At 36.8% G+C, this 22,704-nt stretch overlaps 1 long non-coding RNA gene across 1 annotated transcript in view; it reads right to left on the bottom strand.

The window, feature by feature from the left end:
• Positions 1-3,307: 3,307 nt before the first annotated feature.
• LOC110361453 (uncharacterized) overlaps positions 3,308-22,704 on the bottom strand; it is a 30,238-nt gene continuing 10,841 nt past the window's right edge. Inside the window, exons 2-4 of the long non-coding RNA XR_002418086.2 lie at positions 16,157-16,293; positions 8,823-8,875; positions 3,308-7,330 (exon numbers count right to left, since the gene is read on the bottom strand). This is a non-coding gene — a long non-coding RNA (uncharacterized LOC110361453). The remainder of the gene's footprint in view (positions 7,331-8,822; positions 8,876-16,156; positions 16,294-22,704) is intronic.

Below are 22,704 nucleotides of genomic sequence, written 5' to 3'. Positions count from 1 at the left end.
ACCTAGGAGGGTCACAAGGCAATTCTAAGTGTCATTGTACAATATACAGAGAGTAATATTCCTAACACATGGAGAACAAGAAGTTCATACTTTAGGTACTCAGTTAACTCCACAAAAGTCAGATGAGACATATACTCCACAGTGTATATTCAATAATGTTTAAGTTAAATCAAGCATTTCAGATCACTGACTCATATACAATTTCATAAAATGAACTGTGGGCTGCCATGACTTTACAATCCCTAAACAAACCCTATCTGCTAATGTTATTGATATTGTTATGCAGAGAGGTGTTTTAACGAGCTATTGGGCCATGGCTTGGGAACCAGTACTTTATGTAGAACTCTAAATTTGAGTAATTATGATAGTAGCAAGGAACTTAGAGTATGAAAATAATATAGTTTATTTCCTTTTAGTCTACATGAGCTATGAAAAGGTAACAACCAAGCTTGCATTTTTTGTTGTATCCTGAGTTTCATTTCACCCATATTCTTCTCTACAAGGCCTAACATTGTCATTAAGATGTAATCTGAACTTTTTGATTACTCAGGAATTGACCTGGTGGCTAAAATGTTGTGTTATTCAAGAAACACAGGTAAATTACACCATTTGTAAATTGATAGCTATCTGTGTCATGCTAACTGATTCAATAAAAAATACACTAAATCAGTCACTGTGCATTAAATTTACTATTTCTACACTGTTACCCCAACATTAGGGAACTAGAGCCTGTTTCTAGAGTCTGTGGTGATTCTAGGCTTGTGCCTAGAATTTATGATGTCTCAGCACTATACTGAAGGATAACCAATCCTGCTATTTCAGGCATTGGTCTATTGAAACTGACATTTCTAGGAATTCCACGTTGGTGTGAGCTGTCAAACTGTAAATGCCTACAAAAGCTTGAAAGCCACTCATTCCTCTTTGTTTTGCCTAAACTGGCAAACAGAGAAACTATTGTTCCAAGTATATTCTCATATAAACCTTGAAATGGGATAAGGTGCTTTTTCAGTCAGTTTTAATAAATTAGTAAGCCTATCTGCAGTTCTTTCTGAACTGCTGTCATGCAATGACGGGCAACTGCAGATAATATTTGACACCACAGCTTCATTTCTGAATTCAGAATGAGGTCAGATATTCAGTCACCTGTGGGATGTCATATGATTCTCTTGGATTTTTTTATTTATCATAAACTGAATACACTATTACTTGTTTAGGAAACAGCTCAGTTTATTGTTGATGAATCAACATCTATTACTTATATATACAGCAGCTTTTTCAAGCCATGAGTCCTTTCTCCTTAGAAGAGCAAGTTCAAGAAGGTGAAAGAATTGGTTTTATATACATTGTCTGCTTGTGAAATGAAAATTATTTTCATCTCCATTTTATCCAAATGCAGTGCATTTTCTTTTGTGTGTGTGAAAAAAAATGTTTATTTTATGGTTTTACTCGATTAACTTTTTCACTTTTCTGAAAATGGAAATTCTCCATGTAACACACCTAGTAACCTTCCTGGATGAGCTCCAAGAAGTTGCTTGATCTTGACTGAATTGCTGTAATTTTTATGAGTCAAGTCATAGCTGATTGAATCATCTCAGACACCCACAGATTTTAAAGCACTGAAATAGTTCTCAGCCTTCATAAAGTTCAGATCCGTGAAATAAACTGTGTGATTCAGAATCACTGCAAGTGTGAACTGTGGTGTCAGAACGTAACACTTACTTTTAGTTTCAACTTATGTCTTACTTTACATTTTGCACTCAGTTTTTGGTACTAAACAAACATACAATAACATTTGTACTGATTATATTTGTTAAAAATATCTTTAAAAAGAAATAGAGAAGGTGTGGTGTCACTGACATCCTTCAAATGGCTATGATCTGCAGTTTACAGAAGATATAGATATATAATTAATACTAGAAGATTAATGAAATGTGTACATTAATGAAATTTAATACATGGACAAAACACAGGGCAATATTTTCCAAAAGATGCATATATTTCTTCTGCTTTCTTTTGATGTTTTCAAAATTTGCATGTCTTTCTCTTCTATAGATGACTTGTTGGCTTTATTTAAGTCAAAAATGAAGTTTTTCTTTTCCACTGAGAAGAGTTTGGCTCCTACATCTCATTCCCCTCATCATGTGTTTATACACATGCATAAGGTCAAATTCTCCTGAGCCTTCTCTTTTGCAGGCTGAATAGAAGCCTCTACTTGTATGAAAGACGTTTCAGTCCTTTTATAATCTTTATGTCTCTGAGGTGCACTTGCTTGGGTAAGTCTATAACTGTCTTGTACTGGGGAGCCCAGAAATGAAGTCAGGACTGCAGGTTTGGCCTCACAAGGGCTGAGAAGAGGGAAGGATCACCTTCCTCAACATGCTGGTAATGTTCTTACTAGTCTAGCCCAGACAGCTGCTGGTCTTGTTGGCCACAATGGCACATTAATGCCTCATAGCTTGGCATTCATTGGGACCTCCACAATACTCTCTGCAAAGCCACTTTCCAGCCATTTGGCTCCCAGTGTGTGCTGGTGATTGGGCTTGTTTCTCCACAGATACAGGACTTTGCATTATTCTTTTGTTAAACTTTGCATGATTCCCCTCAGTCCAGTTCTCCAGCCTGTCCAGATCTCTCTAAATGGCAACACAATTATTTGGTATACTCTTTACTCCTTCCAGTTTTGTGTCATCTGCAAAATTGCAGAGCTCATTGTCCAGGTCATTAATGATGAGGTTAAACATACTGGCTCTATATCAACCCTGGGGTAAATAATTAGTGACTTACGTCTAATTGGACTTTGTGCTGCTGATTATAATCCACTTGGGTCGAGACAGGGTCAGTCAGTTTTCAAGCCGTCTTAGTGTTACTTATCTTACCTGTACTTTGTCAGCTTGTTTATGAGGATGCTATGGGATACTGTGTCAAATGCCTTACTCAAGGTAAACAATATCCCCTACTCTCCCCTCACCCATCCAACTAGTCACCTAATTGTAAAAAGTTGTTGTTGGTTAAACATGATCTCCCCATTTCAGATCCCCATCCTGACTTCCCTGGTCACCTTCTTGTCCTTTCCATGTTTGAAAATGGTTTCCATCAGTTATAACTGCAATAAACACAAAGGAAACTCACAATACATCTCATGAAGTTTGTAATGAAGGTGAGTTTTCAGCAAGGTAGTGTTTCCAGTCAGCAACACTGTTAGCAGCATGTAACATCAAAAACCTCTTGCTGTTGTAAATAAAAATGGTATTTGTAAGTAAACAGGATATCCACACTTGAATGTGAACTGAAACACAACACAAGGAAACAGAGGAGAAATCAGTCTTTAATATAGTAGCTTGCATGGATATTCTGTTCTGTTCACCTCTATGAGATTTATTAGGCATAAGTTAATAATTCAGTCAAAACACATTAAACAGATTGACACATTTTTTAAGCCTGATCTCCTGTAGATCATACACAATTTCATTTTACCACATTACTTCCATATGGAGCTCAATAATCAGTATTTATTGAAACACTTATTTCCTATTTGCTACAGCATTAATTGCTCATAAAGACAATCCAGATAATACACAAAGGACTTGATCCATAGCAATGCATTTGAAAAAAGAGTAGCATCAGCCTACCTTAACTACACAATGGGTGTGGTGAGCTTCAAAACAATGGAAATTGTAGCAGAACCTTAGAATAAATACACCTGAAGATTACTTTATAATTCTTCAGTAATACATACATATCTCTCCAATATGAACCTCTTATTCCTTTCTCAAAAATAAATATACAGTTTTAAGTGCTGGGCTTTTCATATGGCAGGACAGCATGTATATTCTTCCTTCAGCACATGGTAGAAGCGAAATAAAAAGCTTGATTCTTATTAAGGTGTGGTTGGAAATCGTTCTTATGAAAGTTGTCTCATGTGAATATGAATTGTTTTGATAAGAACAGTCAAGTGCAAGAGCAGCCTTCACTGAGCTGACATGTGTTGTCAATACAATAACTGAAATGAATGAATTTGACTAAATTAATCCAAAAAGTAGTAACAGTCTGCACAACCTTTAAAGAGTCAGTTAAAAGCACAGAAGAAATTTTCTAAAATTTATTTATTTCTATTAGTTTATTTATTTGTGGTATTTTCCTACAGCTAACTAATTAACGTAGAAGTGGTATTGTTATCATTGATAAGGAACCTGCAATGACTGTTTAAGTATTGTCCTTTCAAAGGTTTCTCTGGGTTAATGATCTGCTATAAGGACACAGACTATCTATGCAAATGACCAGCATAGCAATGCAGTCTTTTCAGTCATGCTATTCTGAGCTGTAATTAGAAACATCTCAACACAAATCAAACTGTTTTTGTATGTCACTGACATGTTCAAAGCAGGTATTTCATAATCTAGAGGCCCCCTGACAGTTAAAAAATATGTCCTTTTACAAAGAGAGAAGTGAATGGCTTCCAACCATTCTCAACCGTGTTGCCCAGATTCAGTAGATAAGGCCTTTGGTAGACCACCTCATCTTTCAAAATATTTTTTATATAGCATTGCAAGTGTGAAACGACTAAGGTAACCCAGTAAATTAGGAGGTTAGTCTAAGTTTTCCAACAAAAGATTCTCTCTCTTTGCATCATCTGGGCTAAGGAATCAAAAAATGGCATCGCTTCAGCGTTGGAAACTTTTTGTCTTGTATTGCCACCTTTAAAAATGTTTTTGTCTTATCCATTGTAGCTTCAACAAAATTGGTGCTCAGACAGATTGGAATGGATAATAAAGCAAGAATAAACCTCATTTTTTGAAAGAGTGGTAAGGATACCCTGAGCAATAAAAATAATGATCTGATTAATACTTTTTAAAAATAGATTTGTCTTTCAACTTGGCTGCAGGGCGGCAAACCATTACACATTTAGTTTTTATTATGTTTTCAATCAATGAATACTGCAAGACAGTATAGCTCAGCCTGAAGGAAGCAACTATTCAGAATCTGAATTCCACCAGTACAAACAGAAATACTCTGGCCAAGTTAAATCCCAGAATAATCACAGAAATTTCTTGCAGAGTATGGCACAGTTTAACCACTATTTCCAAAGGAAACAGTGAACTTCAAGATATGATCATCTTTTATGCTATTCCTCTAGCACTCTTTTAACTGGTAATTAATAAAACAAATGTGAGCTAAACCAGAAAATACTGAGAAAAATAAAACCAAATCCAAATAATATCAGGACAGGTTGATACCTAAAATTTCCATTTTTATTATAATAAAATAATATATTTAAATTTGCAAGGTGCTAATCCAAAGTGGCCTTTGAAGCTGCTGCAAAGACTCCTTAACACTAAATTTAGTAGAGGTTTTAGACAAGCTCATTCCATCTTACCTAAGAGAAACACAACAAAGCGTGGAAAGGATAATGTAGTTATAATGAAGTACAACTAATGGGAGTGCATTTGTATAATAGAAATCTAATAGAAATAGAAATGAAACTAGATAAAGTGACAAGAAAAAAGCAATATCCTACACCTCATTTCATGCACAAAGTGCTCTGTCTATCTGAAAGGAGTAGGTCTTGGGTTGTTTCATTTCTTTTAATGTCAGTGATGTGCTTTTGCTGCCCTCACAAAAAATCTGCTCAACATTTTCCTAGCAACAACTGTATAAAATTATATCACGGTCTGCACTTGCCGAGAAGTAGCTGATCACCTAAAATAGCTGAGCTTATTCTGGTGGGTTTGCTCAAGACTCTTAGGAGACCTAGTGCTAACCACCTTGCATAAATCCAGTGCACACAGGAAAAACAAGTATGTTTCAGTCTTTCATAGCTTCTCCATTTGCCTGGTCTGTACACATAAAAATGTTTTTGCAGCAGAGCACCTAGGAAATTTTCTCACATTACTAACAGCTGACTAAACTGAGCAATTCCTACAACATTTGTTTCCCATTTCCTTCAGACTAGAAGATGGCACTAAACTTCACAACAGGGAATGTATTTTTCGTGTATGCTCAATGACTTGAACCATTACCACCTTGGTTATGCACACCATGTGTAAAGGAAAAAAAGTAATTTCCGTTAAAGAGAAAGAAAGAGAAAGGAATAGCTGTCCTTTATGCTTGTAATTTCCTCTCCTAGTTCAAATGGCAGGCAACTAAAAGCTCTGATCCCACTGGCAGATGCAGTCATACTGATTACATCTGGAAATATATCATGGAGTTTTTAGTATTACTATTATATTACAATAATCATGGAATCATAGAATGTCCTAAGTTGGAAGGGTCCCACAAGGATCATCAAGTCCAACTCCTGTCCCTGCATAGGGCAGCCCCATAGTTCACACCATGTTCCTGAGGGCATTGTCCAAATAATTCTTGAATACTGCCAGGGTTGGGGCCACGACTACCTCCCCGGGGAGCCTGTTCCAGTGATCTACAACCCTCTGGGCAAAGCACCTTTCGTAATACCCAGTCTAAACCTCCCCTGTCACATCCTCCTGCCATTCCCTCATGTTCTGCCATTGGTCACCAGAGATGAGATCAGTGCGTGCCCCTCTCCTCCCCTTGTGAGGAAGCTGTACACCGTGATGAGGTCTCCCCTCCTCTTCTCCAGGCTGAGCAAACCAAGTGACTTTAGCTGCTCCTCATATGGCTTCCTCTCTGAACCCCTCACCAGCTTTGTGGCCCTCTGCACACTCTCCAGTAGCTTTATATCCTTTTTATCCTATGGTGCCCAGAACTGCACACAGTGCTCCAGGTGAGGCTGCACTAGTGCAGAGCAGAGCGGGACAATCACCTCACTTGCCCAGCTGGCAATGCTGTGCTTGATGCACTCCAGGACACAGTTGGCCCTCCTGGCTGCCAGGGCACCCTGATGGCTCATATTCAACTTGCCATCAGCCAGAAACCTCCAGATCCCACTCTGTGGGTCTGCTCTCCAGCCTCTTGTTCCCCAACACCAAAATATATTAAAAGAAAATATGATGAAATCTCTTAGGTTTTAGACAAGCTGGAAACTTTATAGTAAATCAATGTAATACAGAAGAGCAAAGGAAGCTTAAGAGCTGAAATGACCAATGATGCTGAGTGAATGGATTTGGTGCAAATCCACATCAAGTATGTGTGACTCTGCACAAATAGCACAAGTTTTTTACTTCACAACAAGCAAGTTAGTTGCACCACACTTTGCATATGTGATCACTAAATGCACGTCTCTCTTCTTCTGGTGATCTAATTTGTCTTCTTGTGGCATAAATTAGAGGATTATTGATTTGTCCATCTTTGCTACAGAAGTCATCAGGGCTTGTACTTTCATGATTGAAAGCATTTCGTGATGTTGAGTTCCCTGATTAAAAAACAAAGAAACAAACAGTAAAATAAAGCAGGTGTTTGTGTTTCAAATGCAGCAACAAATCAGATAGAAAACTTCTGCACTTTTCATGGTTGTACTTCAGTTTTCCATTTGGCTACTGAAAACCTCATCTGCAGTTCAGGGATTGTATCATTCCTTCACATCACAAACACTATTCATGACATGTCACAGAAGTATATAATAGAATGAATAATTATATTTTCAGTTAAGGTCGGAACACTGTTCTTTAATCTGCCCTTTGAACCATAATGGAAAGAAAAAGCATATGTTAACATAGTAGTATGCATTGTGTATCTGTAGTGCAGCTCACATAAAAGATCCAAAAATGTAGGCATCTGTTTTCTGGTACTGTGCACTTCAACGTGTGACCTAAAGTCTTTATCTCATAATAATTCACAGCTGTTGTACTGTTTTGCAAATCATCCTCTGACAGTGTGCCCCATTGGAAGGAAACCAAGGCACTGGGAGTTGACATGCATCCGAATTTTACACACACACACACACACACACACACACACACACACACACACACACACACTGTAGGAACATAATCACTCAGTGGAGCAGGGCTACACGGCACATGACTTTTGTAACCATGTGATTAAAAGACTGTACCATATCTTGCTGTCTTGGAGTTTAATGAAAGATAGACAAGCCTAACTTCTGCTTTTCTTAATCACTGGGTACCCCTTAACAGTCTTTGATGATATTCTTGACTGCAGTACGTATGACCAACACAGTGAATACAAAAGGCTGTGAATTAGCTGGCATCTCTCCTTTTATTTCTCTGTCAGTTGTGGTTTCATCTTAGACTTTACATAATCTTCATTCTACTTCATTTCATGAGGAACATCTCTGTGCAATGGATTGAACAGAACTACATGCTGGCTGCACATGCATTTGCTATTCATTATTTTACACTCGTTAGATGCCTGATTATTATGTTAGAGACCAGTACCAAGGTATTGCCTAGAGTAATTTTTATTTTTTTTTTTAAAAAAAGCAACAAAATGACAAATATTAAAACAAATAAAAATCAGAAAATTTTTCCTAGTGCCATAACATAGCCAAAGGACACGGTTCTAACCTCCTCTTTTAAATACTGAAAAAAGTTGAGTAAACTTAGAAAGAAAGCAACCTCTTTTTCTTCATGGAAAATTCCGTAAGATGTTTTGCTTTGATTTTGTGCATGCTTTCTGGGCACAGTGTTATTTCTTCAACTAGAAGTAATCATCTTGCTACAGTAATGTGTCAATTTTTAAGTTGTGTGTAACTCCTGAATTGCCTGAAGCAGACTAGATGCTACCTTTTCTTCTATAATTTTTGGAGTTTGTTAGCCTTAAGTCTTATGTATTACTTTTATTTCTTTATTGTTTGGTAATCTCTTTGAAGATTTTATTTTCCTTTGCACAATACCAAAGCTGTTATTAACATTGTAGTGGAAACTTTTGAAGGTATATGTTACCTGAGATCTTTCTACAGAAGAGATTCAATTCAAAAGTGTGCTTTAAGAGTTACCTGTGAAAAAGAGGCAAAATATGCTTGTTTACATTTATTTCTCTGGTAGAAATACAGATTGAAATGTTTTAAATGGACAGAAATAAAGAAAAAATATTTCAAATACGTTTGTGTGTGTGTGTGTGTGCATGCACATGCTTGTGTGCACATGCACAAGCACATGCAAGTGCACATACTTACGCACATGTGTATTTTAAGGTAAAAGTGTCCTAGTGAAAGGAAAATAACTTTTCCTCAATCAGAATATTAATCCCAAATTAAACAGCAAAGGAAAATGTAATGGAGAGCCACTGTTGGGAGCAGTTGATGTAAATGACAATCAGCTCCATGAAAATATGGGTGCATCAAACAGCTACATGAACCCAAACAAAGTAAAAGCAATTTCTTTTCACCAAAAACAAACAAACAAAAAATGAAAACAAACAAAAACAACCAACCAAAGAAACACCAAACAAACAAACAAAAAAACCTTGATAGATCAATTTAACCAAGATTTTCTAAATAGATTGGACCAAGCACTCAATACCCACATTTTTAACTGTTCAACCATGAGTCAGTTACAAATCAAAGGTAATATAGTTATGATTAAGCACATAGGCAGAGACCGCTATCTTGAGGGTCCTTTGCTGGTATCAGCTTGAATTTCATGTGTAAGCATGAGGGAAAGATCATAGAATCTTAGAATCACAGAACTGCTTGGGTTGGAAGGGACATTCAAAATTCATCTGGTCTAACCGTCCTGCAATGAGCATGGACACCTTCAACTGGATTAAGATGTCACTAGTGATTCTATGTCTACACGCTGTTTTACTGTATTCTTCCATTATCCAAATAAATGAAGAAAAAATAGTAGCAACGGTTCTATGGCCAACAATGGTTCTCAGCCACATCCTCCTATGTTTGTAAGAATCTGACTAAAAGTCTTTCTAAATCACTGGGCAGTGTAGCTACCACTGACATCCATCAATACCAGACTGGTCTAAGTCATTTACTTTAACTGTACTTTTGCCACTTTGCTGTTTGAATTAAAATAACTTTGCTGCCAAAACATACACTGCAATCAAAACTTGCAAGCTGATTATATGAGAAGAGTAGTAGCAGTCAGATTTTATGCAGGCAAATTCCAGCAAGAATTCCTGTATTATGCAAAATATACAGAAAATCTTATCCAACATGTCTGATCTATTCTACTAAGAAATGAAGTTTAATTTTAAAGATTCATTAAAACTGCAGTGTAATATATTTTATAAGAGATTACTGAAACAAAGCTGAATATTTTATAAAATTTGTGAGTGTCTTCTCAGATATATTCCATCAGCTGAAAGATTAATGAAGTAATTGAATAAATTGTTTGCTTGGCATTAATAACTGCAACAATAGCTAGTTAGGACACCAATTAAATCATCGAAATAGCTTTATTTGTCTATTAACCCACATTCTACTGCATAAAGCTGAGATTCAAGAACAAAATGCTAACTCTCTAAATGCTGCTACGAAAAGCAAGGGATGGAAAAACTATCCTATGCAAATAATTTTTCTGTAAGGGCAGAGATGTGTTAAGAGTTCTGAAAGAACACATGACCATATTTTTTTAAGAGTAATAAAACTCATGGTATTTAGTATAAATCTAAGAAGTTCCCAGAGGTCATAAAATAAATGAAAAGACAAGCTTCCTGGCATAAAAAAATCTAACCACATTTCAGAAGAGTTCAGTTAAGTCTCTCTTTATGTGTGTTACTCAGTAGGAACAGCTGAAAGTATTTTAGTGCTGTTTCATGTTGAAACAAATACAAAATAAGTAGCAGACCAAGCCCCTAGACAAACAGACCTTTTTCATCCTTTGTATCACTTACCAGTGAACTGTCATTTAGATAATGTGTACAATTCAGGTCATATCCCTTTGAAGGCTAACTTGCCTTCATTTTACTCCTGGATATTTTCTTTAATAATGGAAAAATGTAAACTGTAATTATTCCAGATGATTAATGTTAAGATGATACAGAAAAGAAAGAATATGTCCTACAATATGTGACTGCATATGACATTGTATCTTCTAGTCTACCTAGACGACCATGGTCTACCAGAGAAAATCACTGGATGGCTATGGCAAGTTTACTGATTAATTTCAGTAAATGCAAAGAGAGAAACACCATGAAGGTGAGAGAACTGTTTAAACAAATTTGTCAAAAGAACAAAGGCAGGTACCACCCTAACTACAAATAGATCAGATTAACTGTAGGAAAAGCACTTCAAGTTGCTAAACTTCAGAATGTCTATGGAATGGAAATACTTAGGAAGTGAAAAAAAAATTTTGAGAAGCTTGAATGTTGATAAAGTGAATTGACTGATTTGCTGTAACCGCTGATGGGGTCTCATGGTAGACATATGAATTTGTTTTTTCAGTAGTTACTTCCCCTCATGCTTCCTTTTTTTTTTTTTTAAATTGTGTCCGTGGTACTTTAATGTAGTGACGAATCTGGATTTGACTCCTTGACTGGACCTCTGATTAGTACAATATACAAGTTACCTATTCTCTTGCTATGAGATCACTGTCCTAGATAATGAGGCAGCATGAAACAGTCATTGAGGCATATCAAGGATAAGAGGGTCATTAGGGGCAGTCAACATGGCTTCACGAAGGGGAAGCCATGCCTAACCAACCTCATAGCCTTTTATGAGGACATAACAAGGTGGATAGATGATGGTGAAGCAGTGGATGTGGTCTATTTTGATTTCAGTAAAGCATTTGACACAGTCTCCCACAGCATCCTTGCTGCTAAACTGAGGAAGTGCGGACTGGATGATTGGGTAGTGAGATGGACTGTGAACTGGCTGTAGGAAAGAAGCCAGAGAGTTGTGGTCAGTGGGGCAGAGTCTAGTTGGAGGTCTGTAGTTAGAGGAGTCCCTCAAGGGTCGTACTGGGACTGGTACTCTTCAAAATATTCATCAACTACTTGGATAAGGAAATGGAGTGCACTGTCAGCAAGTTTGCTGATGACATGAAACTGGGAGGAGTGGCTGACATGCCGGAAGGCTATGATGCCATTCAGTGAGACCTGGACAGGCTGGAGAGTTGGACGGGGAAAAATTCAATTAAATGTAGCGAGGGCAAGTGTAGAGTCTTGCCTCTGGGCAGAAATAACCCCAGGTTCCAGTAGAAGTTGGGGAATGACCTGTTGGAAAGCAGTGTAGTGGAAAGGGACCTGGGGGTACTGGTGGACAGCAGGATGACCATGAGTCAGCACTGTGCCCTTGTGGCCAGGAAAGTCAATGGCATCCTGGGGTGTATTAGAAGGGGGGTGGTTAGTAGGTTGAGAGAAGTTCTACTTCCCCTCTACTCTGCCCTGGTGAGACCACATCTGGATTATTGTGTCCAGTTCTGGGCCTCTCAGTTCAAGAAGGACAGGGAACTGCTGGAGAGAGTCCAGCGCAGAGCCACGAAGATGATTAAGGGAGTGGAGCATCTCCCTTATGAGGAGAAGCTGAGGGAGCTGGGTCTCTTTAGCTTGGAGAAGAGGAGACTGAGGGGTGACCTCATTAATGTTTATAAATATATGAAGGCTGAGTGTCAGGAGGATGGAGTCAGGCTCTTCTCGGTGACAACCAATGATAGGACAAGGGGCAACAGGGACAAACTGGAACACAGGAGGTTCCACTTAAATATGAGAAGAAATTTCTTCTTAGTGAGGGTGACAGAGCACTGTAACAGGCTGCCTAGGGAGGTTGTGGAGTCTCCTTCTCTGGAGACATTCAAAACCCACCTGAACACATTCCTGTGTAATCTGATCCACGTGTTCCTGCTCTGGCAGGGGGATTGGACTAGATGATCTTTCGAGGTTCCTTCTAATCCCTAACATTCTGTGATTCTGTGATTCAGTCATACTTCCAGGCTGGTTTAGAGAATATAGCTTATAGTGGCTTGAAGAATACATAGGAAGGACATGTATGAAAACAGGACTTTTCATGTGACACCACCATTTTTGTTCAAATAAACTAAAGTATGTCCTTTTATTTTGATGCACTTTTGCAAAGAGCAAAGGCAACTATGAACTAACTGAAATGATTAGTGACACAATTACAGAGCTGAATTAGAGTTTATGTTTCTTAGACTGAAGTGAACAGATGGCACATACATTACAGAGCAGATTTTAGTAAAATGAAGTGTCTAATTAGTTCACTGCTAATATACCTACTTTATAGAAAACATAAAATGTCTAGGTTAGGGATACCTAGGAAGCCAGTAATTTTTATATAAAAATATAATTCATTCCCAGCCTATTTGTATTTGAGCCAGACTGTGCCAAGCTGGAAAAATAAGGGATCCAGCCTGCCCATAGCAACCTCATAAATTAGTAAGTCTTTCAATCTCAGGATACAACAGAAGTTGTAATATGCACTGCCAAGTAGCTAAGGCACTACATTTTTCATGGACATGTGGCAATATTTTTTTAGATTCTGTACACTGACTTTTAGACCAGCCAATGTTACTTATGGTAGATGAAGTTAGGCAACAAGAATAGACAAATATTTTTAATTTTGAGCAGCAACATTGCCAGAAAACAGGAAAAAAAAAAAAAAAAAGATCAGTTACATGCATTTTAAAATATATGATCCTACACTGACTCATGGAGCTAACTTTATTTGTTCAAATGTAAAGAATCAAATGCTTGTCTCCACGAAAAGATAACCCACAGCAAGTTTCTCAAGCATGAGATCACTGATTAACCAGTTTGTTAGTCTTCTCTGTAAGGAAAACACTGAAGATTTTGAGACACAGATGTATTTTGTTACTTTAGTCCATGAAATTAAACCTCTTCTGTGCTCATAACTAGAATTTCCTGGAGCTGTGTTAAGCCAATGGCACGGTTTTGCAACAAAGGTGACTAATACGGAAGGATTATCCCCCTCGACTTGGCACTCGGTAGACCATATATAGTGGAATAATTTTGAGCACACCGGTACAAGTAAGACATCAATAAACCACAGTGAGCTGGAAAACCTTATCAGCATTCTGTGCTTCAAAGGACCCTTCTTCCATTTGTCTTTCCAACCTTTCAAACAGTAACATCAGCTTATATATTGTATTTACTTGTGAAACTCTTTATTTCTCATACATTTAACTTTGATTTATATCATTACATATATTTCTAGTCCCACTGTGATTAGCATGAAAGTCAAAACAAACTCTTATACTGAGGCACTGAGCATGCCAAAAAGCATGTATCGAATATTCACTTTCATCTCATATACTTGTCCAAAGAAAGGTGAGAACATTATCAGCCTATCTCTGATCAGCTGCTGATAAGGCCTGGTCTTCTCTTAACTGTGGAAGCAGGATTGTAAAGATCTCAATGGAAAGCCCGTTAAGATATTTTTTTTTTTTTTTAATTCAGTGGGGTTTTTTACTCACTGTTGTTTTTTTGTTGTTGTCGTTTTGGGGTTTTTTTGTTTTGTTTTTTGTTTTTTGTGGGTTTTTTGTTGTGTGTGTTTTTTTTTTTTTTCTTTTTTTAATTCAGTGTTATTGTGCCTGAATTACACAAAGAATAGCTGTAAGAGGCAGTCTTAACACTCTTCTCCCTAACTCAGGATATCTGATCAACTCTCTAGGTAGAGACAAATGTATGGGCTACAAACAAATACGATTGTTATTAAGTTTTGCAGTCTTAAAAGCAGGACAGACTGGGCAAGTGTTTCCCTTAGCTCCAAGCACACAGATGAAAGGAGAAAATATTTTGTAGATCGGAAGTAGTTAAGAATTTACTGGTGAAGAGGAACAACACTAAATTGCCTTAGCCTTCTTTTTTTTTTTTTTTTTCAATTAGCCTAACTCAGTGTTTGGTACATGATGCCAGAAGTTCGATGTGACTGCATGTATAAAGATATTTCTTCTCACTGGTTCTCAGATCACATCTTAGTATGCAACCCTTCTACTAAAATGCAATATACTCTTGCTTTTCTCTGTCCGTACAGTTTTCAGGCTACCTAGTCATACTTGTGACAGTGGATAAATGCTTACAAGGTCTGTTCCAAAAACACAGATAAAGATAAATGATTGATAAGAACGTGTCTCCTAATCTTTCAACCTGTAATTAGATATGTAGTCTTTCACTCCCTATTAGCACAAAACCAGAACTACCAAGTTTTTCTAAATTTTAGATGGCTGGTTACCATACTAAAACTGTGGCACCTAGAATAAATTTGTTCTATGTATCTAAAGAGGCATGCAAGTCAATTTTAAGTAATTTTCTATATATACTAATATTTCACCATCTCCACATCTTGATTCTTCAAAAGAGGAGAGGTAATACTGGAATATTACTGGAGTCAAAAAAGTCAATTCTGACAAAATATAACTGCTCTAATATACTTGCATATTGTGTCAAAAATCAATCATCAAGTCCTAGTTTTCCCCAGAATAAAAATTTTCAAGGCGCACTATTTCATGTAATCTTGCTGGTGATTCAACACTCTCCTTTGCTAGCCTACCTAGTTCTCTGTAGTTGTTCATTTGAAAAACAACACTAACATTTTGTTATTCACTTGGAGACACATTGTTACTTTCCTGTAATTCCTCTAGAATTCTCCCTGAAAATTGTAGCTGACCACTTGTCCTAGTGTTCACGAAGTTTAGTGGTAAATAGACTGCCTACATAATGAGAATGAAGACTGCCTAGATAATGCGAATGACAAAAACCTTGCATGTAAGTCTTTAGTAGAAAGGAAAGCATATTCAGATTTAAAACAAAACCAAAAAACCTCTTTTGCAAGCATGTTTTTGCCAAATGTAGCTGTATAATAATGGAAGATTAGAGTACATAAAGTTCAAAAGATGTTTCTTGTGCACAAGGTAGAAAGATATTAATCTAAATGGAGAAATTTAAAGATACACTGACAAAGGGACTTAGATACTTCACTGTTTTGAAGTACCTAAACTCTCAGTTCAGTTATTTGAGAACTTTATACTTAGGAACAGAGGTGTATTGGAGTCTGTGTTTTTACCTAGGCACACAGGACAGCAACTAAAGCATTCTGAATTCTGTGCCCAACTCCAACTCTTGCCTTATAACTATGTATAATGTTTGAGCATGAAGTCTTCATCTTAAAGACATTAAGCTACAGGAAGTTTGTGCCTCTCCTGTGTAGAGAATGACCCCAGAAAACACAAAAGCTCTATCAGCATTTGGAGCCTGACTCTAAAAAGCCCTTATAAAATTGTGCCCGGGGAGCCCTGAAACATAGTCATTTTACAGATGGTGACATAGACTTTGGAAGATTCCTTACCCATGTGTCTGAGTCCTGAGGATGACGTTTTCAGAAGCCTGGGCAGTTTGTAGCAGCACATCCAAATTAGCTGGCAGGAAATGCTGTGGAGAGCACCTTCAAGTCATAGTCAACTTCTCATTCTTAAAGGTGTTTCACTTTAAGGGAAGAGTAAATCATTGCCACATAGTAACTAGCATTTTTCTATTCTGTCTAAATGCCCCAGAGGCCACTATTTTAACTACTCCCCTAATGACCAGTAACTGAAACCCTACCCAAGTCATCCAGAAAAAGACAACTGACAGGACAGTCATCTTAACTGCTTATCTGCACTTGCTCTAATGTATAATTTGTTAAATCTTACTTTGAAAAGGTGTACAGGATAAGGTCCTTCATAAAAGACATCTGTTACCATGTCCCCTGTAAGAATATATCCCATGCCTCAGAAGTATCTTGCTGCTGTTAGGTTGGAAGGAGCTTGCACACATGCACAACAGGCTACAGAAAGCAGGAAACTTTGTGGATAGCATTTTCATTAATTTATGTACTGCCAGGAAAGAGAGGGTAAATGGTTAGTGATTTGAAAGATAAAAATTTTGTATTTAGGCACTGAAGTCCTTTTAGACCTTCAGTCCCAGTGGCCAACTTGAAAACACTTTGTGAAGCAACTACCTATACTGTAGTCAATATGAATTCAGAGATAGAATAACAGCTTTTACAGACATGTAAGCATAGTTTATAATTTCATCTTCCCTATAGAGTATGGTCATACTGTTGAGTGATGTATGTTAATCAACAGGCCACATGACTGTAAAGAATATTGAAAATCTAAATTCCTCTGAATTTTGTGTTTGGTTAGTTTTTTTTTCCAACTAATCTGTAATCAAGACCTGAAGCAGTTTTCAATTGAAGGCTGATTTTTTTTATATTAACTGTCAAAATAAATAAAATTTCACAGTATGACTAATTCCCATTAATTTTAGTCTAATATTTGAAAACAGTTTCCATTAAGATCTCAAAGTTGAAGAAAAAAGAAAAATAGCCTGTAAATACACATGGTTTGTTCACAAGACTCAGAGAGGCAGAGAGAGGGGAAAATCCAGTATGTAATGGAAAACATGATCTAAGAGTTTAAAGTTTTTAAAGTTAGCAGAGAGATAAAGACAACATGCTGAAGACTGTAAAAAAGTGTTAGAAAGAAATCTGGTATACTGGCAAAAAAAATAAAAGAAATATACGTTCACTTGACTAATACATAAAATATGCAGATGAATTTAATGACAAATGCCTGAGTTTTAGAAATAGTAAATTAATTCAAATATCTAGAAACATATATGTCAAACTGAAGCTTTTCTGTACATTTTTGAAGAGGAATGATTTGGTTTTTGAGGACTTGCCTTAGAAATCTGGAAAGCTTAGAGCAGGGCAAAATGCAAGAAGATATTTTTTCTGGCACTTTTTTCTGCATGCAGTGTCTGACCACTACCTTCTCTACGCTAGTTCTACTTCTAACAAAACAGCAAATAATGAAGGATCTCTGTTCAAAACAAACACATACATTCTGTTTCTCTGGTTTCATACTAATGACAAGCACACACAAAAAGAACATAATGTCAGGTAAATAAGAAAATGTTAATCATCTTTCCTTCAGATTTTCTGCCACATTTGTTGTCTTTATTTAAAAATACATTGAAAGTGGTAATTTCTTGTGTCCATCTAATCACAATTCACTGCATGTTACAAAAGTATAATGTAGCAAAATACAAACTTCTCTGTAGCAGCAAAATGAGCAACTTCACAAGTGAAAACATCCAAATGAAACACATCAAATCATACAGCCTTTAACTGCAGAAAGGTTACAGTGCAAGACATAATCTTAGAATAACATGGGCTAAAGGCCTGATAGAGTATTGTCTTTCTTGATGAGCTGACATTCTTTACATTATTTTTTTCTCTCCACTTAACTTTTTTGACTCAGATGCTTTATTTTAAACCTGTTAGCATACAGTCTAAATTAAACTATTCCAGATCATCCATCTTCTTGATGTGTTTTCCTGCTAACCTGGTTTGTTTGTTTGTTTGTTTGGTTGGTTGGTTGGTTTGGTTTGTTTTTCTTTCCATTTTTCTGGTTTTGCTTTTTTTAATTTCTGGGTAGCAGTTTAAGATATGTTTCGTTTACTACCGTCTCTGAAAGTACAAATTGCATTCTTACTCAAGAAAGCATGACTACTGCCACAAGTAGTTATTTCATGAAACAGCAAGTTACTTTTGTTGCATTTGTACCCAGAGATTTGTGTGTGCCAGGGACCACAAGGCAACAAATACACATAACACAAAGCAGATCTTCATTGTCTGGGAAAGCAGCTACATTAACTGTATACCAGCATGAGCAGCTGCAGATCTTCTTCTTTCTGTGAGGAGTATTTATGGCACTCCCATAAAACAAAAGATGATTCTCCACAAGAACACTTTTGAAGAAAAATTATAGTTCTTTTAAAGTGACAGCAACTTGTTTGTATATTTGTTGGTAGATCTGGAATGAGTGAGATGAAGTAAAAGCTGTTCCACTCTAGTAAATTTAAAATTTTCAATTAACACAAGTTCTTCCGGACTTGAAATTACAATGATGCCATGTTACTCACTGTACGTATTTTGACAAAACAGAGTAAGCCTCATTATTAATAATTATACAGCTATAAAACCTGATGCTGTAACTGGTATAGTTCAAGTTTATTTTGTTTTCTCTATGTTGTCTTCCCTTTCCTATATCTTTTATTGATATAAATAATATAAAACTATCACATAACATTTTATTTAACAAAACTTTAATGGAGAAACTATAGTTTGCAGGGAGTTTAAAAGCATTTGTTTGTCATCTGCAATGATGATTTGTGAGAGTGAAAAGAAGTCAGAAACATACAAAAGTTAAAATTTACTTCCACTCTTTTGTTAAAATGCCCAAGCATTTCTCAATGCTGCCTTTTTTTTTCTTGATTTGTTTAACTGATTGATATAACAAGATAAAAATAAAGCATTTTCTTCCTGACCACTTAACCAGAAGTCTGCTTCTTGGTTTTGGACAATGAGGAAATGAGACTGAAACTTTGGCTGGTTTTAGACCAGCTATGCTGTTCATCAGCCCCACACATGTAGAAATGATCTGTCTGTTTATCCATAGTCTCACATCCTTCAACTGTATATTTGCATTAAAAATTATTTATAATTATAAATATAAATGCACAGGAGTACACCTGGGGGACAGGAAAGAAGAAACAATCTAGGATTTCTGCTGAAAAATCATGATCTGTGTTTTGAAGGCTGTGGTTGTGTCAAAGCACTCAGCTCTTTCCAGCTACAGAAGCAGCATGCTACATCATAAGCTTTCCTTTCATCTGGTCATCAACACTGGTGACATAGACCAGTACACAAAATCAGAATCAATCAAAAAAACACAAGAGAAACACAGTAAAACTGACATATACTAGTAAGAAAATTTCAAAATATGAAATGCAGAGCCTACATCAGTCTCTGGCAACTCCCATCTTTGAGGCAAAAGGGTTTATCTACAACGGGAAGAGGAGGCAGGAGACCAACAGACATGCACGAGGGAAACTGAGCCATACCCACAATAAAGATATATGGACAGGCCATGTCACTGTACACAACATACAAGAAAGTCTTAGAGAGAAGATAAACCATTTTTTTCATCACCAGGAATACATTCTTAATTGTTGCAGCAAATACTTTCCTCTCCACTGGAGAAAACACAGGCACAGAGAATAGCAGAAACCTAACCACACAGGTTTCAAATAATTTTGAAAAGTTGTTAAAAGGTGTTCACTGTCATGATTTTTCTAGTTTTATGTCCATTATTATATATTCCTAAATATCTGAACATCTAATAACTAAATCAACACACTGTCTTCAGAAGTGAATTCCAATTCATTTATCTTATGCTGCAAGTGACATGGCATTGTAAAGCTGCAGGTGGTGCAGAATCTGTTCCACAGCAGCTGAACAGCATTACAGGGTGGCCCTGGTCCCAGAGCTGGAGGACAGCTCTTTGTTCCCATTCAGGGTTGCTGCAACCTACACCCCACCTTCAGGGACACAGCAAGATGGATTCCAGCCCGGCATGAGACTGTTGGGGCTGTGCCCTGGTTTGACGCTGCAACATCCCAGCTCTGCAGCAACAGGGCAGGATCATTGCCCCAGGGATTCTGACCCCTCTTGTCTCTGAAGGGCAGGGCAGGAGGTGCAAGACTGGCTGCAGCTGAGCAGAGGGCACAGTCGGGACGAGTCTGCCTGTGCCACGTCTTGGGCACACAGCTAAGGCTAGACCTAATTAAAACTTACAAGCAGTTTCTGTATTGGGCTTGTGTGAGGCACTTCTTTACATTTCCGTAATAAAGGTTCATCTCTGAATCAGGCTCTTATCTTTGTGCTTGTCTTGAATATTTTTTTCTAATACATTTTAACAACTATATAGGCTTAACATGTCATATGATGATAAAGGAAGGGGAAAAAAAAAAAAGAACACATACTACATTTTCTCTTTCCCATTAGATATTGTTTGCTGATCTACTACCAAAAATACAGCTGGGAACCTTTTTTTCATCCATAAAGATACAGCCCATGATTGTATCTTTATTTATGGAGTCCACAATGGCCAGTAGTTTTAAGCAGTTTTTCTTTCAGATTAATAACAGTGGTTAGGATAGCATACTTGAGTAGTATACACTGCATGCTAGCTATCGATTTTTGAATGTTTCAAGTCACTAAAAGACTAGGTGAGAGAAAAGGGACTCATTCCATCTTCACCCTCACTATCTCTTGGTCGCTCTGACTATACTGATGATGGAGGATTTGGTTTTGTATGACTTCTTAAGAGAAAGCTCCACTGAGATGCTACTCCATTTTCCCTTGTAGTTGTATCCACAGATCGTTGCATGTGTCCTCAACCAAAAGAACTGGTTCTTAAAGCTGAATTTGAATTTAAATTTAAATCCTCACAGTTGGCAGATTTCTGATTTTCTAAATGCTACTGTAATATTGGTTTGTCCCTTCTGCTTAATGGAGTTTGAGTGTAATCTCCTACTGTGGGATGGGACAGAAGGCAGGAAGAAGAATCCATGAGCACCAGAAATCTGCTTTCCAACAGACTTGTTTTGTGGATAATGTTCTTTTTGGAATTACAAGACTGTACTGTGAACTTATTACATCCCAACAAATCACAAGAGATGTTTTGTGTGAACTAATTCTGAACAGTTCATGATTCATTAAGCCCCAGATTATCTAAGCAGAAGAAAATGCTGTTTTCTGATGCCTCAGAAGGCAAGAACTCCATTTGCAGCTTTTCCTGTTGTGTTTATAACACCATTCTTTTTGTATGTATTATTTGATGTCTTCTAGTTAGAAGTAAATTAATGAGAATTTAATCTCCTTTGATGCACATTCAGTTGTAAAGGGCTAGTTCTGCTTAAAAGTTAGTTCCAGGACACTGGCAGATTGACAAAGGGATTCCATAGTTTCATTCCTATAGGAATAAACAGAATGAAGATGTATTTTGTAGCCTGCATGTAGCTTTTGTGTGGTTTTTTTTTATAATAGTCTCTCTTCACAATGTCAAAAATATCACCTGTTCTGGTGGTTTTTAAATGTGTTTTGATAAATTTGGATAATCCTATCTTTAATTTCCACTTTTTTTTTTTTTTTTTCCATGATTACAACTTTTGTCCCTGTTTTCCTTTTTCAGATTCTTTTCTTACTGTTAGTAGGAAAGTTCTCTTTTGAATAAAAGTAATTCTACCAGGAAAATGTCCCTGATAATGCAGAAAAAAAGTCTTCAAAGCTATTAGGGAAAGGAAAAGGAAAATCATTTATCTAAGTGTTACAAGAACAGGAGCTAAAACAGTGTCTGAAGAAGAACACTACTGATGCAACTTTATGATATTGTAAAATACAGATCATTTAACTGAAGTGTCTTTGGTGCTTATACATCGAATGGATCAGTACAGACAGGGTGCACCTCTAAACATTCACCCGCAGAGTAGTCAGAATATGGCAGGTGATTGCCATAGTAGAAAAATGAAATGAAATTTTAAAATTCTTAAAACAGTAGGAAAATACAACAGATATTTAAAATGTCCCTTAAATGAACCATAAATGAGCTATGCAATTTAAAAAATATGACCTCCACACTGATGTAAATTTTCTGCGAATAAAAATCTTCACTGAAGATAGTTCAGAGTTTCTAGAGGGCTTTTGATTGTTTGTTTTAGGTTTTGTTTGTTTGTTTTGTTTTGTTTTATTTTTTTTAAACTTACAGGTCAGTTTTATGTTGTACTCTGGGCTGCATTTTTCAGACAACAGCCGGGACCAAAGCAGGTTTATAGAATCATAGAATCATATCAGTTGGAACACACCCTCAGGATCATTGAGTCCAACCACAACATAGCTCTAGCACTAAACCATGTCCCTTATAACCTCATCTAAACACCTCCAGAGCTGGTGACTCCATCACTTCCCTGGGCAGCCTGTTCTAATGCTTGACAACACTTTCCATGAAG

Source organism: Columba livia, chromosome Z, assembly GCF_036013475.1.
Source record: "Columba livia isolate bColLiv1 breed racing homer chromosome Z, bColLiv1.pat.W.v2, whole genome shotgun sequence".
Lineage (NCBI taxonomy): Eukaryota > Metazoa > Chordata > Aves > Columbiformes > Columbidae > Columba > Columba livia.
The sequence above is the reverse complement of the archived record's forward strand: the minus strand, read 5'-3'. Positions and strand labels throughout refer to the sequence as shown.